The 19744-nt window shown below is 35.2% G+C and overlaps 1 long non-coding RNA gene across 1 annotated transcript in view; it reads right to left on the bottom strand.

Annotated features, from left to right (window-relative positions):
• LOC115421113 (uncharacterized) overlaps positions 1-19744 on the bottom strand; it is a 37261-nt gene that overhangs the window by 9875 nt on the left and 7642 nt on the right. The window contains exon 2 of the long non-coding RNA XR_003935629.1: positions 2294-2419. This is a non-coding gene — a long non-coding RNA (uncharacterized LOC115421113). The remainder of the gene's footprint in view (positions 1-2293; positions 2420-19744) is intronic.

Here is a 19744-nt window from a genome sequence, read left to right as displayed (position 1 = left end):
TGCATATCTGATGTTATCTGTCTACAACCAGCTGAGCGTAAACTTGGCTCTGTGATTGGGTTGGTGTGTTTTGTTGCCTTATTCTAAACAGATGGCAGATAAACAGAGGGACCTGTTGCTTTGAAATCCTTCCACAGAGTAATCCAAACATGTATTCTCTCTATTTGTTGGAAATTTGTCAAAAGTTGGAGGAATTTTTGCCAATATGTGACCTATGATTGTATTGTAACTCGACTGTTTCAGGTACTGTATGATTACACCTTTTGCAGACATAACTAAAGAAAACCACATGTATAATCACAAAAATGGGGCTAAGAGTTCAAAATAAAATTAAAAAAAAAACATCTATTGCTCTAAACTGTTTAACTCATAAATACCCAGTGCTACTTTTATGGCTGTTCCAAAATGATTTTTTTCTCTATTTTTAACTCTTCGTAAGTGATTTATCACCATTTATTCTAATAGTATGGTCACTATTTTGCATTCTTAAGTGAAAATCAGATATTTTTCTACATTTAATTTACTGATCATGATTGATGTCCATACAAGCTCAGATTAAAGTTGAGGGTTATTATATTAAAAAGTGAGAAACTGGAGGAAAAATGGACTTTTTCAGTAAAATCTATCATTAACTGAACATAAAAACAAGTGTTTCCATCCACTGTCGTTGATCAAACTCCATGGGTTTTACTGGTGAATCTATGTTGTACAAGATGACGGTGTTTCTATGTTCACCACGGAGCCTCTGAACGTCCAAATGGGTCATATCTGATGACCACAAAAGATGATGAACTGTATTTTACACCAATTATTTACATGTATCAATAGGATTAGAGGATCAACAGGTATTAATACATTAAGACCCAAACATCCACTGGCAACCAAAATAATTGACTGATATAAAAAGTTAAATAACTGTTGTTCATGGTCATCAGAAAAGCTAAATAACTATTGATCAACTAATCCTATCAATACATCTTAATAATTTCAGATAAAATGCCATTTGTCATCTGTTCACGGTCATCAGATATGACCCATTTGGACCTTCAGAGGCTCTGTACTTACCGTGGAAACACTATCATCTTCTGCAACATTGATTCACCAGTAAAACCCATGGAGCTGGATCACTGACAGTGGATAGAAATAATTGGTTTATATTCAGTTAATGATATATTTGACTGAAAAAGTCACTTTTTTCTTCAGTTTTCTCTGCTTTTGATATAATAACCTTCAACTTGAATCTGAGCTTTAATGAACATCTACATTATCGGTACATTAAATACAAGAAAACGTCTGATTTATACTGATTAAATACAAAATACAGAGGATAATATTATACATAAATGGTGATAAATCACTTAAGAAACGTTAGAGAACTTAATTTGGGAACTGACATAAAAGTAGCGCTGGGTCTTTATGGGTTAAGGTTTTAAAAAAATCAAATTGAATTTACTGAATACATTATTGTCTCCAGAGGATGAACCTTCTCTATTGGAAACACTCCATTAACTTTGATTTAGTGCCATCCTCACATCAAAATTATAACAATATACAAGTTAATTGATTTCTCTGGAATGTGTCAAGCACCTACATGGTGTCATGGGGCTAAACCCTTGTGGATTTTAATTAGAGTCTAACTGATACTGGATTAACTTGGCCCGTTCAGTTCATCTTCCCCAGAAACTGCCACTGTGCTTACAGTAACAGTATAAGATTCATCTCTTAGGTGATTGTATAAAAAGCAACAAATGTATTTCGGTCCCAAACAATGATGGCAGTAAGATTTCACTTGGTGGTAAAAGATAAAATCTGCTGTTCTTCTCTTGTATGAGCTCATGTCAGTAAACAGACCAGTTACTGTAAATAGCTGTATGTGGAATAAACCGTATACAGTATTACTTTGTATTCACAGTTAATGAGAACCATGCAGTGCAGTGCATGACTCCAATTCTTGAAATCTGCTAACTGGGTGAGTTGTATACAAGCTGCGTCTTAAAGCAGTGTTGTCATAACATAAACCAGATGGACTTTTTGGACTGGATTCTTGACAAAGAAACACCTCTCTGGCATGTATCATGGAGCTGACTTGCATGTAATGTAGTTGGAGTTTGTTAAAATAGCACCATAACCGCATCTTAAAAGTGAGCTGGAGAGAAATATGTGAGAGTCCATCAGTTGAATAAATCATTACATGCTGAATAAAGACAAAAACACACAGTTTGAATCAAACAAGTGGCTTTGCTCTGTTCGTAACCTATGCAGAGTGTGTCTGCACTGCAAGTGAATTACTTACACCCTGTTGTGGTCCTTCCTCTGGCTGTTTGGGTTTGGATGTGTCCCAGACAAAAGCCTGTCCAAATAAGATCAATATGTTCGTGTTTGTCTCCTTGTGAGTGGACACTCTTCCCACATCTCCAGACTGAAAGGAGGGGGAAACAAGAGTTAGTACTTCTGAAGCCTTTTCACAGACCAAAAACCTTATAGTAGCAGTAGCATTATTTTCATTTCAGTGTGATTCAATAATGTTGTATAAAACCAGAGTATAATTCAGTCACAGACAACGTCTCTTTTCAACCTCGACAAAGTGACATATCTGGGTCATCAGGACTGTATTGTGTGTGATACCTTTACAGCATTAAGATAGTGTGCAGCCAATTACAGCGTGGCACAAGCAGTGTAATCAGAAACCAGGATAATGATCCATTACAGCAGAGGAGGATCATCAGGACTTCTAGCACCTAGTGGGCCGGCTCGGTGCTGTGGTTGTAAACATATAATAGCTTAATGGCGGGACAATTTGGAAGCAGCTGGAGGTAAAGCAGCCGGGGCAGCTGTTTCACTTCAGACCAGCAGAGGAGGGGGAATGCTGCAAAACCACAGCAGTGCATTAGCATACAGCTCATCACAGCGAGAGCACACACGCATGCATGCCTGCACGCACTCACTCAGACGCATACACATATTTATATTCACAAACATCACACTCAGTAATGCATTAAAATAGTCAAACCACAGCTCAAAAAAAAAAAAAAAAATCACCCAGACAGTCCATTGTGTCAATCTGTGTTTAATTCAGGGAGCCTAATTCAGAGAAGATGATCGTCGCAGACACACAAATGTTTATTGCAAACAACAAAACACCATAAAGTGTTGCAACGACCATCACATTGTTTGGATTTGACATCTATTGTCTATTGAAACCATTTCTCATCACTGATATTAATAAAAACACTTTGAAAAGGAGGCACATGACAGAGGAGGTACAAGTAAAGCTATAAATATTAAATCTAAATGCATCATCACACACTCCCAGATGTAAATGTACTTTGAAATGTTCTCAAATGGTATCATGGTACAAGAGAGTTCAGTGTTTTTCTAAAGAGAGACTTCAGGAGTTACAGCACCCTCTACTGACAGCAGATCCCTTTTATGTCTGCGGTTCCTGAAAACATACCCAAGGTCCACAAGAAAAACCGTCAGTCACATTCCCCTGCCCGCAAGCTTAGAAACTATAATTTCGTGGGTTGGGCAAAGTGATTTACTTGGATGAGATGACTGAGGTTTTCTGCTCCGACTGATGTCAGATCCTTAGCATGAATCTGTCGTGTTTGTTGTTTGCTTTCTGAAGCATTGGGTATTAAAAACAGGATTTGGTGCTAATAAATAAAGCATATGCACGCTTGTTGTTTTTGATCTCATTTGGAACGAGTTGGTGCGACTAATTAAAAAGCAGCCACATGGTGTTAGAGAACTGTCTGTAGGATGCACGCTTTGTTAGAGACTGATCATGAACAGTGAACCTGACTGTCAGCACAAGGAGATATTCTACATACTGTGGATGATTTAGGCTACACATACACACATTTAACCCTTAAAGACCCAAACAGCTGCTGGCAACCAAAAGCATCTACTGATCTGAAAAGCTGAATAACTATTGATCCACTACTCCTATCAATACATCTTAATAATTCAGATAAAATTCCATTTGTCGTCTTTTCACGGTCATCAGATATGAGCCATTTGGACGTTCAGAGGCTCTGTAGTGAACGTGGAAACATCATCATCTTCTTCAACATAGATTCACCAGTAAAACCTATATGTGTGGATGGAGATGCTTGTTTTATGTTCAGTTACTGATATCTTTGTGGGGAAAAAGACACTTTTTCATTAGTTTTGTCTGTTCTGATACAATAACCTTTGAATGTCCTCTCAGCTTTTATGAACATCTAGGCTACATGATCAGGAAAACAGACAATTTACACAGAAAAATGCAAAATACAGAGAATGTATGGAATATATGGATGCTGTCTGTCCATATTTGATTACGTGCTGATGTATTGTGTGATATATTGTATGGGCTGCTTCTGTATGTTTGGATTATATGTGCTGTGTCTGTATGATTGTACTGATGCTTCACTGCTCTTTTTTTTTCTTTATTGATTTACCTTGTCTCTTAGCTGTCCTAACTCTCTCTTTTTAATTAATGTGCTGTAATGTATTGTTTATTTGGGTGCCTATTGTCATCAGGCCGGGACTATAGCAGGATACTAGCCATATGGCTAAAGATGTTCTTTTTACTGTATTGATGCAGTTAATTAATTGAGATTGTCCACGATATAATAAACTAATAAACTATGATATGATAAATGGTGATAAATCACTTAACCAATAAAGACCCAAACATCCACCACAGAATAAAGCTATCTACTGATGTAAAATGTTTAATACCTGTTGACTCTAATTCTGTCAATACATGTAAGGCTCTGTAGTCACCATGGAAACACCGTCATCTTCTACAACATTGATTCACCAGTAAAACACATGGAGTTTGATCAATGACAGTAGATAGACACACTTAGTTTGATATATTTTGCTGAAAAAGTCACTTGTCTGTTTCTGATATAGTAACCTTTGAACTTACTCTAAGCTTTTATGAAAATCTACATGATGAGAGAATTAAACATAGAAAAAGACCAGATTTTTATGGAAGAAACGCAAAATTTTGTTGTTTTTTTTTTTACCATGACTTCTTGACATGTTTTATTTCTAAGGACTAAGTAAGATTACTTTGTCTTGTTGCACATTCTCCTGAGACCCAGCAATGCATTTTTGTCCTCTGTAAGGGACAAGAGTTTCACAGCCTTATTGAGAAAAAAAATGTTATCCACTGCAAAGGAAATTCTCTAAAAATTAAAAAAATGCATCTGGAAAAAACTGTTGCATCGTGCCGTTTCCAATACGGGCAATTATTTAATGTAAAAAAAAAAAGCCCAAACTTGTACTTTTCTGGGTCTGAGAAGGATATTCGAAATAAACTAAACTAAAAAAAAAAAAAAAAAAAAAAAAAAAAAGAATAAGAATAAAAACAAAATTAAAAAATAGAGGATGATATTATAATAAATGGTGATAAATCACTTAAGAAAGGGTAAATATAGAAGAAAAATTCATTAGCGAACCGCCACAAAAGTAGCACTGGGTCTTTATGAGTTAAGAAAGATTAAATGGAGAGAAAATATCATTTGGGAACTGCCATAAAAGTAGCACATGCATACCTAATCATAACACCTATTTTTAATAATGCAGCTCCAGCTGGGAAACCCTTAAATCTGAGAAGACTCTGTATGTGATTTTCCTCATTTTCCTCTAATTGTGCATGCAACTTTCCATTTGCAGACACTTCTACCGCAAAATCTGATGTCCTGAAAGGATTTAACTTCTGAGGACACATGGTATGCTGTGTGGAAGTACAGCTGAGTTATTGCAAAGGGTCAAATCAGCATTTTTCAAAGATTTCACTCCAACACCTGGACACTTGAGTCTCACCAAGGTGAAGCTGACAGGAGAAGACACCTTTCACACACAATAAAATAACAACTTCATGCTGTGAGATGGCAGGAAAATCCTCCAAAAACACTTGACAAGGTTTTATTTACAGTCCTCTGCTCAAATAGATAAATGGCGGGTACATCCTCACAATAACATAGCGTAGGAGATGAACAAGTAGCAGAGGTAGAGGGAGTCTCATCGCAGCTGTACCGCTTCACCTACTGCGGTAACTCTGCATAAACACTCTTCTCTTCTGGAGCTTTACTTTTATTTTCTGAGTGATTATGAAAAATATGGTAACACTTGACCCGTGAATGTGACAAATAGGAAGCAGACTGAGCTTACAGCTGTGAACAATTACAAACAGTGGATGGAATGTTTCTCCAGTGCTGCTCTCAGGAATGTGCATCTCTGCCCTTTGTCCTCTGAACAAATTGGGGGGAAAGACTATTCAAGCTGGTATAATCCGTGCATTATACGTGTTTTTTAAAGAGCTCATACTTGACATTCTTTCGAGGCATACCAGTCTCGACACCTTTGAATGAGGTAAATACCAGTGTTCATTTTCATTACTTCATTTCACAATAAATTAGCGTCCAAGATGAGATAAGACGTCTTAAGTTTTAAGATAAAGTTACAGGGAAACTGAAGCTTCACAGCAGAAATACAGTTTATGATAATATACTGTATAGTTTCTTAATAAGGAAGATACTTTAAGCATATATGTAACAAAGTCATTCATTCGTTTGTTTTCTGAACCCACTTTATTCTAACAAGGGTTACAGGACATAAAGTAACATGGGGCACAAAAATATATTAAATAAAACAACTATACTACAATTGTTACAGCAAATACATTGAGTGGTATGACATACAGTAGTGGAAAAAATTATTAGACCATCAAAAGTCATCAAAAACAACAGTTATGCAATCCAGTACTAACTCCTGTGTGTATCATGTGACTAAAACAGACAAAAGAAAACACAGAATGCCTAAAAGCACTGTTTTTGTCAGTACAATGCCATAATTAATGATGTAAGAACTGAAGTGATTTTGGTTATTATCAAGAAAACCATAAAAAAATGGCTAGATATCAGCTCTGAAATTAAATTCTTATGAGCTATTTTTGTTATCATTATATTTGTCCAAACAAATGTACCCTTAGTTCTACCATTAAAAACATTAAAATGAACAAGAAATTGAAGAAACAAGAGTGGTCTAATAATTTTTTCCGCGTCTGTACAAATAGAAAATATGTTGAGAAAGGCTGGCTACGCTAGTCTACCATTATTGTTTTTAGAAATAATCTGCTTTAGAGAATAAATGTGCTAAATCTTTCACACTTTAATGAGATGCATTGGAAAATAAATGACAAAAGTTTACACTTCTTCCTACTCCTTTTCGACCATGCAATACTCAGAATTGTATGTGCTTGAGGATAGATTCTGTCCACTTGAATGTTATTTGGTTATGTCTTGATTTGCTTTGTTTTGTCTTATTTTTCTTTGTATGTTCGAAATAAATAAATAAAAAGTGCTGGTTAACTGATGTTTTCAATGTATATGATAAGGGTGTTATTACTCATATATATCTTGTTTATGTACATTTATACAATAGATTTATAAATCTTCAGCTGGAAAGAACCTATAAAGTGAATGTACAGGGTGTCCCATAAGTCTCCATACATAGGAGACATAATACATTCCATACATATATGGTTCTAACATGTATTTCTTTATATTTCTTCTTTATAGTTCTTCAGCAGACACACATTGAAATGTGTTCCCAACAAAATGGCAGTCATATAGAGCATATTATATAAATAAAAATGGTTTATGTCAAGAAACGTTTATTTTTCCTATGTATGGAGACTTATGGGGCACCCTGTATTGTAATGTGCAGACAGTGTTTTGAAGTAGATCTAGTAGCTCTGAGACAAACATTCCTCATTCTCTCATTAACTCCCACAATTTCCCTTTCTGACACAAGGCTGTATCTTGAAAACTAAAGCCAACCAACAATTTTGGCTTCATTTTTCTTGATTAGTGGCTCAAACTTGGTAGAATTTCCCTACTTTTATTCCCTATACATTTTACTTGTTGACCTGTACAATTTTAAATAATAAAACATTCATGGGATTTTGTTCAGTTTCCACATTGCTTAACATTCCAAATGTAACACCTACTTTAAAGGGAAAAAAAGCCAAAAGTCAAACTTGACTCCAGCTGGAGGTTTGCATAGCGTCTTAAACATGCAAAGGAGAACAGGTCCTTCTTTAAAAAAAATCTCCATTCCAACCTGACAAGTTTAAACAAAGCAATTTCAGGCCCAACTGCACCTGCACTATTGACGTGCCTTGTCAGGGGTGTCTATAGCAGGAAGACAATAATTTGTCTGGTTACACGAATGAAATGAGCTCAGAGTCTGGACACTGGTGTGTGTGTGTGTGGGGGGGGGGGGGGGGGGGGGCAGAGTGACAGTTAGTAAAAGCACACTTCATCAAAGACATTACATATTAGATAGATAGATAGATAGATAGATAGATAGATAGATAGATAGATAGATAGATAGATAGATAGATAGATAGATAGATAGATAGATAGATAGATAGATAGATAGATAGATAGATAGATAGATAGACTTATTTTTTCTAAATGCTCATAAACTATTTAGTAGGCTTTTCAATGTTTTTTTGTTCTTTTTTTGTTCTTTTCTTTTTTCTTTTCCTTTCTTTTAGCAATAAAAATGGATAGATCAAATACACTTACATGTGATGATAAAACCTTTTACTTGCTGGTGCTATAGCTTGTAGTTTTAATTAACTTTAATTGACCAAAGTTATTTTAAAAATGTATTTCTGACAATCATATGTACATTTCACGTTATTTTAAAATGACAATGTTATATATAACTTTACAACAAAGGTAAGAGTAAAAAGAAGTGGCTACACATAGCATGTTTAGCTAACATTAGCATTAAATGTTAATAAAAATGTGTTTCAACGTGATTTTCATGTGCTAGAGCTGTCACTTGTCACTAGTAAGTTTGCAATATTACTACTGTATTTCTGGGAGAATTGAGTTTCTGGGTTAATACTGTTTGCAAAAAAATATAAGCTTCAAATTAATTTAGAACCTGGATGCTAACCTCAGTTATCATACTTAACTTTACTGTAGCAACACATGTAGCATATATTAGCATAGTATAACCACATGTAAAATATCATTACTGTTGGACTTTTATTGATGTGACATTCTGCCCATGACCACAAAGGATACAAGTCTAGCTTTTGGGACCTTTTTTTTTTTTTTACAGACAGACAGACAGACAGACAGACAGACAGACAGACAGACAGACAGATAGATAGATAGATAGATAGATAGATAGATAGATAGATAGATAGATAGATAGATAGATAGATAGATAGATAGATAGAATATACATAATAATTTAGAAGTAGGCTATAAAAACCTGGATGAAAAAAAACTGGATAAATAAACTGTAAGGTGCAAAATAAATTGCAATGTTCAGTATGACGAAGGTACAAAATGACACTTAAAAAGGCAGACATTTAGAAAAATCACACAATCCACACATGTTAATAATGCATTAACCTGCACCATTCATCTTCCGTAACTACACAGTGATCGTTTTTGATACATAGAGCCTAAATTTTGTTTATAAAACCCATTTTCAATCTTACAAAAATGACTTTAATTAGCATTAAATCACTGAAAATAACCAGATTTTAATTAAATGTCAAAAAATGTAGCCTACAATATTAGATGTCTTTGTCTGCTTGAAAAGATCCATTATTAGCACATTTTTAAAGGAGGATCAGCTTTCACGTTGCACTTCCTTTCTGTGGGCCTGCGGGCAGAGGTTGCTAGGCGATGGTGGCTATCTCCGTGGTGACGTGATCCCCCTTGGGCCTGATTCTCACTCATCACCTCCACAGACAGATACAGGGACACACACGCGCACACACACACACACACACACACACAGTGAGGGTGCGCTGCTATCCAGAGGTCTTTTTCTCACTCTGCTCTTATCTCTGGGAGGCTGTTGTCACTCACTCATTGCTGTGCTGAGAGCAGCCTCAATAGTCTGACTTGATGAGGCTTAGAAAACACCTCAGAAGCCTCTCGGGTGTCAATGAGAGCCAGATGTTGACAATGAAAATGCCTCGCAGCCTGACATGTCTGCTGTCCACTGGTTAAATAATTTCATGAGGCCTGTATGAGGGTTGATGAATTCACCCTAAAACACAAAGCCTTGAAAACAGCCAGCGGTTGTGAATGATCGATTTAGTCTTAGATCAAACCCACTACAGTTAAGACAAATGATATGTCCATGTAATCAAACGCAGCATGATATCTCAATGTAACAGCTGTTTGTTGTAAATTGATGATTGATCTTAGTACTTAGTTGTTGACATTTTGTTTCTGTTTTTATATTTTAACTTGTTTTATTTATCTATTTTTATTTGATTTTAATGGGTTTTTTTTAATGCTTTTATTAATTTTTATTGTGCTTTTAGTCTTCAGTACAACGCTTTGGTCCACTGTGGTTGTTTTAAAGTGCTTTATAAATAAAGTTGGATTGGATTAATGAGAAGCATATTTGTTTTTCATAATTTCCTATGACAAGGAATTACATGATGGAAAATTATAAACCTATGATATAACCTCATAGTTTTGTGTGTTAGGATTTTAACTTTGCTAAAGTGCTACAATATGCTAATCCTACAGGAATACAAAACCCATCCATTATATTATATTTCACTTTATTTTATTATTTATTTACATTAGTTTTTGTGCCAGGTTTAGCATTTGTCTTCCCAAACTCAAGTGTAACAGCATTTTTGTCATAGTAATTCATAACGATTTCTGTTTTCCATCAACTACATGATGAAAAAACACCATGCTAAAATTGCTAACAACACTAGCTTTGTATGTGCTAGCATGCTAATATTTGTTAATTTGACATTAACAATATCACCTGTAAAAACATGTATTTGTTCTGAATTTTCTGTGTGGTTTTAGTATTTTAGTTTATGCGATACACCCTCTCACATTTGATGAATCAACAGCTAAAGAATGAAACAAATGAGGCGCTAACAAAAGCACAATGTCAGAGGTTAATGTGCTAGCATCCAAATCTTTGTTAATATCCCTTAAATAAATCTGTAAAAATTAAGTTATTTGCTTGAATTATCTGTTTGGTCTTCATAGGTCTACAGTTTGGGCAAATTTTTGGCTGGATTGTGGGGTTCTTCTGGCGTAATTATGGCTATATATTGTGGAAGTCCACAATTAGTTTTTGGTGAATTTTGACCTCCTTTTGGCCTCTCTTTGGGTCAGTTTGGCTTCTTTTTGGCTGGATTGTGAGGATTTGGGACTTTTCTGGGACAATTATGGCTATATTTTAGAAGTCCACAATTAGTTTTGGGTGAATTTTGACTCCCTTTTGGTTTGATTTTGGCTTGCCTAATAGGGGCCATTTAGGGCCCAGACATCCACCCAGAACCTTGTCAAAATGGCATGACGGTTTTGGGCCAGATTTAAGCCATAATGCTTTTGCTATTGGAGTTATTTATTGTATTTCAGCCTTAATTGAATTATGAACAATTAGAGGTCTGTGCCATATTGACTAAAGCTAAAATGCTAAATTATAGCTCCATGTTAGCATCATAACCTTAACCTTGAAAGATTCGTTAACAGTTTAGCTATAAATGTTATTTGTTGTGAGTTGTGTAGTTTTACTACTTTATTGTACTGTTGCATTTGGTTTTTCAACAGTTTCAACAGAGTCAGTCAAGGGAATCTGTGTGGCAAATAACAACCTTGTGTAATGCAAAACATGATCCAAACTATTACAGCATCATAGCCTTTTCTGTTGTTAACACACCTGAAGCAAATGCTAACAGGTAAGCAGTTGCAGGTGCACACAATTACATGTTAGCAAGACAATGCCAGATAAAAAAAAGTTCATCCAGATGGGATGTAGCTGAATCTGTTCCAATATGGCAATCCATTTTACACTTACATAAAAACATTTCAGAGGGAAAATATTCCAAGATGTTCATGCCGGTAGAGTTAAGGTCGAGGATTCACCAATTCCCTGGGGTTTGTGAATGTGTAGGCTGTAAAAAAAAAAAAAAAAAAAAAAAAAAAAAAAAAGGGCCTGACAAATTTGACAAGAAAGTTATTTCTGGACCAAAGAGATGTATTGGCTACTGTTATTCCTGATGTCAACAGCCTGTAAAAAAAAAAAAAAAAAAAAAAGAAGAAAAAAAGTGCCTGAAGCTGCCTTTCAACAGAAGCAGTCAGAGCTCAGGACTAAATTCCAGGTCATCAAGTTAGAAAATGTAAATACTCAACCAGAACCGGTCCTGGAGAGTTTTCTTTTTGTTTTTTTTTTTCAAGTCAAGAACAAGTCTGACCACAAAAGACTGCCAAGGCAATTTCATTCCAAACAACATTTATGTCAAGCCAAGTTCCACCACAACAATTAATTTATATTGGCTGAAAAGATATTATTTCACATGACAGTGTTTTAAAGTTGTTGGCAATCTGACAATGACTCACCTTGTTTGTGTTTACTGTGCAGACTTCTGCCTCTCAGGCAAATAGTGCTGCATATTTTTCTTTCTACTCTGTTACAGTTGATAAACTCAATTACAGTTGCCACTCAGAATTTTGCTGACTGACTGACTCAATATCAGAGTAAAAGTTGCATATATAAATGTTGGTAGAGACAGTACATGGAGCTAAAAGCACACCTACCTATTGATCTTAAAGCCTTATACTGTTTTTGTTTGGTTTTTTTTTAAGTGTAGGACAAAGGCTGACCTTTTGCATCAGGTTACAGGGTGTTAGGAATCTTCATTGTCATCAGTGTGTGTAGACTGTACCTCAAAGCATGTAGAAGGAATCATGTTTTCCATTCCCTGACTCCTCCTTCACTGCAAGTATCCATGGAGCATAAATCAGGACAGACAAACATATCAACATGAGGAAAATCATGTCAAATCCAGAATTAGGAAAAAATGACTAAATGTGATTTGATAGCGCGGTCGCAAAGAATCCATCATATTTCAATCAAATGTAATAGTTTGGTCACAAGTCGAGCAGAAAAGGAGTAATCGTTCATGTTTAGAGTCTGAATTCATCAAGTTAAGACTATAAATAGGCCTCAGAAGCATGTCTTTTAACCACTTCCAGACTTCAACCATGTACAGTTTTAGCATAACAAAGCATGTTTGAAAAGGAGCAATTCTTACACTGCAAAAAATTATTTCAAAGAAAGAGAAAAAAGCTTTATTTCTAGAAGATTTGTCTTATTTTTCATCTAAATAGAAAAAAAGAATCCTATAGCCAGCTCCATTAACAAAAATTCCTCATTTAAAATAATTTTATTTCTTGCATTTAACACTGTTTGCTAAAATCCTAGCATTTTTGTCCAGTTTTAAGGTACATTTTGGGTTTTTTTTAGTTGACAGACTTTTTTGCATGTTTTAAGAATTCTAGCCAATAATTATCTGCTTACCTCATTGGCAGATTTTTTTTGCTCAATATAAGCCAATTTGACCAGATATAGGAATATTAGGCTTATTTATAGCAGGGCATTTTTTGCAGTGTGGACACAAAAAGGTGTTCTATTTGAAGTGCGCTTTGGATTGGGACGTGGATGTACTCAGGAAACAACAAAGAATTCCAGGGCATCGATTTAGAAATATTAAAATGGCTTTATTGTCACGGTGTGGTCAACTTAGACCTATAAAACAACTTTTTTTCAACAGATTTCAGTATCAAGCCTCCATCAGGAAGTCAAACAGAAAAAATAGGTCAACCGCCCTGTTTGAATTAGTTTTCTATCAATGAGAATCTTGTTGAGTCATAGCAAACAGGAAGAAAGAGAAGGGAGAGTGGACAGATATAATAAATCATCCAGCAGATATATTTCCTGAGTACAGTGTAACATAACCAGATTTTATGCATGAATGTGTTTTTTTTTTTTCATATTACATGCAATGTATTTAAATTAAATCATACTTCATCTCTTTCTTCCATAAAACACAACAACCATCATCTACCATATCAAATGAAAAACTGTATTTAATGTATTATTAGATAAATAAATGATACAAACAGATGATTAAACTACATATATAGATGGATATGGCACTTAGACAGGTATTTATAGAATCCAAGTGTCTTTTTTTTTTTTTTTTTTGTATATTTTGGGTGTTTATTACTTAAGAAATCCATCCAGTTAAGAAAGACATCCATTACTGACCAAAAGCATCTACTGAACTGTTGACTAGTCCTATCAATACATGTAAATAGTTGGTGTAAAATGCAGTTTGTCATTTTTTCATGGTCATCAGATATGACCCATTTGGACGTTCAGGAGCTTGTGGAAACACTGTCATCTTCTGCAACATTTACAAATGCTTTCAAATGTGAACCATAACAACCGAATCTACTTGGAACTTTCATGAACATCTACATGATCAGTAAAATAAATACAGGAAAATGCAAAATGCAGAGGGTAATATTATAATAAATGGTGATAAATCACTTGGGAACAAACTAGTTGAGAGTCTTTAAGTCAGTGGTTTCCAACCTTTTTTGCCTCGTGACCCCATTTTAACATCACAAATTTCTAGTGACCCCAGACATTCAAAACGGAGACCTTTTTTTTGCTAAAATTAATTTGTTTTTGATCATGTAATAGTTTGCTGTACTATGTTGCAAGTAAAGGTTAATTTTAGACGATATTTAGTCTATATAATGTATATTATTATAGACAGAGGCAGAAAAGCCAGGTGTAGATTACTGCACAAAGTGAGAATTTTATTTTCCTTGGTCAGGATTCAATTTTCAATTCAGTTGTTTTTTTTGTACAGTCCTGTATCACAACAAGGTTGCCTCACAGGGCTTTACAGAATTAGTTGGATATGAAAACAAACAACAGCCAATTAAACAGCAAATGAAGGAAATGGATTAATGTCCCGGGCATCCCCTGTCCTCAGACCCTCCTTCTCGGCAAGGAAAAACTCCAAAAACCCAGTGGGAATAGAGAAACCTTGGTAAGAACCACAGTGAAGGAGAGATCCACTCCTATGGACGGACAGGCTATAGATGCACCAGGACTGAAGGATGTTACAGTCAGTCCAGCTTGGATTTACAAGGCTGACAATTAATACTGACTAAACAATAACTCAAACTATGAATTATGAAAGAGCTGCAGCATCTGAAACTGACCACAATGAACATTTGAAAGATAAACAGAACCACAGTGCTTCAGTTTCAGCTTCACAGTTTGTCATGTCTTTTATGGATTGGGATTGTCTCTCTCAATTTACCATATATTTCTTATTAGTACATTTTATTTTTTTTTTATCAGTTACTAGAAATTTCAGGTGACCCCATTTGAATTCCAGGCAACCCCGAGTGCGATCCTGACCCCAATGTTGAAAAACACTGCTCTAAGGGTTAACGTGTTTTAATCTCTTAATTCTAATCTCTTAATCTTTTCACTTTATTTATTTATTTATTTTACATTTGCACTTAACGCTTTCATGCATGAATTATGAGGACCTTAGTCAAGATATTTTTCCTGAGTGTTTTTATCCCTCTTTAGGCATGAAAAAAACCCAATGTGGTTGAGTTTTTTTGTTTGTTTTTGTTTTTTTTAAGGAGTTACAAATATGTCCACTCAGCTGGACACCATGCATTTAATTTTTGAAGCAAAGAAACATGTATTCAAAACCTTATATCAGAAAGTTATATGGAAAACTATGCGATATAAAACATTTTTAATGCTGCTAATCAGATGTTTTCTCACATTTTAACATACCCTAATATAAATTATTACTAACTTCATGGATATAATATGCAAAAAAAACAAAAAAAACAAAAAAACAACTTTTTGCTTAAAAAAACAAAACAAAAAACTGGTAATTACAGTCTAATAACAATTAGCAGTTGGTTTCCACTCAAACTTGTTAGTGCAGATCAGGTTTATCAAGAACAGCAAAGTTACAGTAATGGTATGAAAGTCAGTTTATGGGATGGTGGATAAGCGTCCTCTGTGTCTGCTGATACGGAACTAAAACAATAAAACCCATGAATATACAAGAGAACAGCTGTAGAATAACTGTCCACTGGAGTGACCACTGTGCATGAAAGGGTTAAAAAGTTGCAGCATGATTGTATCTTCTTAAATTCCAAGCAGCATCTTTTAACCTGTTAAACCCTGACCATATTTTCAGGGGAAAAACGCCTAAAAAGACCTCCCCAAAGTAAATGAAGAATTACTCCACAATATTAAGGTTCGTATGGATGTTCTTGGTGTCTATGGACATTTACAGACCTCACAGAATCTATTTCCATTGTCTAAAATATTGTATCTATTACTATGCCTGAGTAAACTGTAACAAACTAAAAGAGAAATTTGAATTTTTTATCCTTGCCTGGTTTTTTTTGGCTGGATGATTATGATATGCATAAATTAATTGTTTGTGTCGAAGATTTTTTAATAGTGTATATTTCACCCCGCAAAGATTAAAAATCATGTTTTAACATTAAAGTTTGCACTAAAATACACTTTTGATGTACTTTTATTAACATTAGGATCTAAACTTTGAGCAAAAGTTGAAAAAACATCCATTGTCCTGATTTATTATATTTTTATAGTAGATGAATATTAATATAATTTTTTAGGCCAGCCGGTGGGCCGATAGGACTAAAGGGGTTATTAACTCAGACCAGAGTAAATCTGAGGCTCAGCAGCTTGTGATCCTTTCTACATAAGTGTAAGAGCTGAGTGTATGTTCATCACAGAGCTATAAGTACAGGCAGAAGAGCGTTCTTACTCTCTCATTAGACATATTCCACTAATCCTGAGTGCTATCTCAGTTCTAATAACCCGCTACACACACACACAAACAGAACAATGTTGATTAACTCAGTGTGTAAGTGTGTGTACTGATCCGACACCTTTGTGACAGCTTCAGTGAGCGCTGATAAAATTCTCAGATGCTAAGAAAAGATTCTTCCCTGCATCATTTTTCATTCTTGAGCAGTTCTTTACAAAAAGGAAATAAAACAGTATTCGCTTTTGTTCCCTGCTGCACACTTCTGATCTACTCTGAAAATTTATACTTCGGGGGGAAGAGTTGTTCGACATTATGACTGGCTGTCAGTCAGACAAACAAAAACAATAATTCCTCTGCATTTCCCCCAATGTGATTGTCAGAAAAACAATTTAAGAGCACTGTGCACTGACAGAACACATGTCAAAGAAGCCTGAGGTAGATATAACTGGAACAGGACCACACATGACCCTTTATGTCGTCCGTCAATTTTAGTTCTCTGTTTCACATGATGCACACAAACACACCACCTCACACCCACTGGCCTTGATTTATACACTGGTCCTGATTGTGGATCTACACAAGTCTACAAGCACTTTTACTGTATGTGTGTGGTTGTCTTATTTTTATGGTTTTTACACTGGAAAAAAATCCAAATCTTACCAAGATAATTTTCTCTTGTTCCATTGGTAGATTTTTTGTTTGTTTGTTTGTTTGTTTGTTTGTTTGTTTGTTTGTTTGTTGGAATTAAGCAAGAAAAAAATCTCAAATTAAGCAAAAAAAAAAAAAAAATCTGCCAATGGAACAAGTGAAAATTATCTTAGTAAATTTCTTGAAACAAGATTTTCAAGATCTATTGTCTAAACATAAGTTCTTATATCTCACTCTAAAGAAACTCTTTAAGTGATTGTGTCTTAATTTAATTGTGATGAGATATTTTGACTAGAAATGAGAAAAATACACTTGGTAAGATTTCGATTTTTTCCAGTGTATATGGACCTTAGAGTCTGAAATAAAGATTAATTGATTGATTGATCGATCGGTCGATTGATTGATTGATTGATTGATTGCCCAGCGATGAACTGGCGACATGTCCATGGTGTACCCCGCCTTTGCCCACAGGTAACTGGGATAGGCTCCAGCGACCCCTGTGACCCTAGTGAGGATAAGCAGGTTCAGAAAATTAATGATTGATTGATTGATTGATTGATTGATTGATTGATTGATTGATTGATTGATTGATTGATTGATTGATAACCAATCAACCCAACTGTGTGCACACAAACACAAGGATCACTTTACAGCATTTAACCCTTTATCGGGCAAGTGACTATTTTTGGTAATTTCCACACATGTTACAAGACAGTGACAACAACAGTTACAGTGAGGACAGAGAGTCCTTGACTTTTTAGTAACTCAATGAAAAATGGTTTAAAATAATCCCTGATAGAATACCTGTTATTTATAGGCGCCTTTCTTGCCACTCAAGGACACTGTACAGTCAACACAAAGAGTATAAAACAAGCAATAAAACATAGAGTAAAAAGTAAAAAAACTGGACAATGCAATTGTGGTCACAAAGAGAAAGCGGTCCTAAACAGATGGGTTTTGAGGTTGGATTTGAAGAGAGGGAGTGACGTGATATTTCTGAGCTCTGGTGGCAAGGAGTTCCAGAGCTGGGGAGCAGAGTGACTGAATGCTCTGCTCCCCATGGTGGTAAGTGGTGAGGTAAGGACAGTGAGGGAACAATCTCAGGTCAAATGTGGTCTACAGGGTCTACAACAGGGGTGTCAAACTTTCTTTCAGGGGTCACATTCAGCCCAATTTGATCACCAGTGGGCCGGACCAGTCAAATAATAGCATAATAGCCTTGAAATAACTCCAAATTTTTTATATGAAAAAATAACATTAAATTATGAAAACATGTACATTTTACACACTATCCAAACAAAAAAGATGGGAATAACCTGAAAAAATGTAAATTTCTGAAGAAACATAAGAAGAGATAGTAATCAGAAAAATTTGATCAATATTATGCCTCAACTTATGATGTATACATGTGCATTACAGATTAGATCTACCAAGACACAAAACACACAGAATATTGTTAAAATTGCACTTATTTTTCTTTAGACACTTCAGATTGTTCATATTTGTTCAGGTTATTGATGTTTATTATTAAAGGATATCAGAATTTTATGTTCTTTGCAGTAAATCAAAGAGAAAAAATTGGTGTTGTCATTATTTATAGGCGTGATGTCATATTATTTTTTTCACATTAAACCAAGAAGAAAATTTGGAGTCATTATTTCTAGGTTATTATGCTGTTATTTTCAAGTTTGATGCCCTTGATAGATAATATCTTCTGCACTTTTACAAATTCATCCCGTGGGCCAGATTGGAACCTTTGGCGGGCCGGTTTTGGTCCCCGGGCCGCATGTTTGACACCTGTGGTCTACAAGGTCCACCTTCTAAAAGCAATGTTCTAATGTTCTAAAATACATGTTCCTTTCACCTTTATATATTTACTTCTTTCTTATTTTTGCCACTTACAGGTAAGGACCCAAATATGGTAACTTCACTAACCTTGATTTTCTACATAACAAAAAAAAAAAAAATTAGGAAAAATTTCACGAAAGTAATCAAGTCTTGATAGGTCTTCCAATAACACACTACGGTTGAAATTTGGAATTTCCAAGTATTTGTATGAGGGCCCTATAAAAGGTTAAGCTGGAATATTTTGGCATCCATAAAGCATCCAACAATACAAGTGCAAGCCACATTTTGGTCCCTCAGAGCGAGTATTTGTGTGGCTAAATGCCAAACAGTCTTCAAGGTTACAACTCAGTCTGGGGGGTATAAAGGGTCTGTCACTGTCATGTCTTTATCTGGCCTTGAATCAGGAGCCACTCGCCAAAGGGAACAGAGCTGACAAGTACTCCCCAACGTATGGCAGCTTTGTGAGCCATGTGATAACAGATAGATGTCTGCTCGCTGTGTCCATTATCTTTGTTGACCGAGTTCTCTATC

The sequence above is a fragment of the Sphaeramia orbicularis genome, chromosome 6 (genome assembly GCF_902148855.1).
Source record: "Sphaeramia orbicularis chromosome 6, fSphaOr1.1, whole genome shotgun sequence".
NCBI lineage: Eukaryota > Metazoa > Chordata > Actinopteri > Kurtiformes > Apogonidae > Sphaeramia > Sphaeramia orbicularis.
This window is presented reverse-complemented; position numbering and strand designations above follow the sequence as displayed.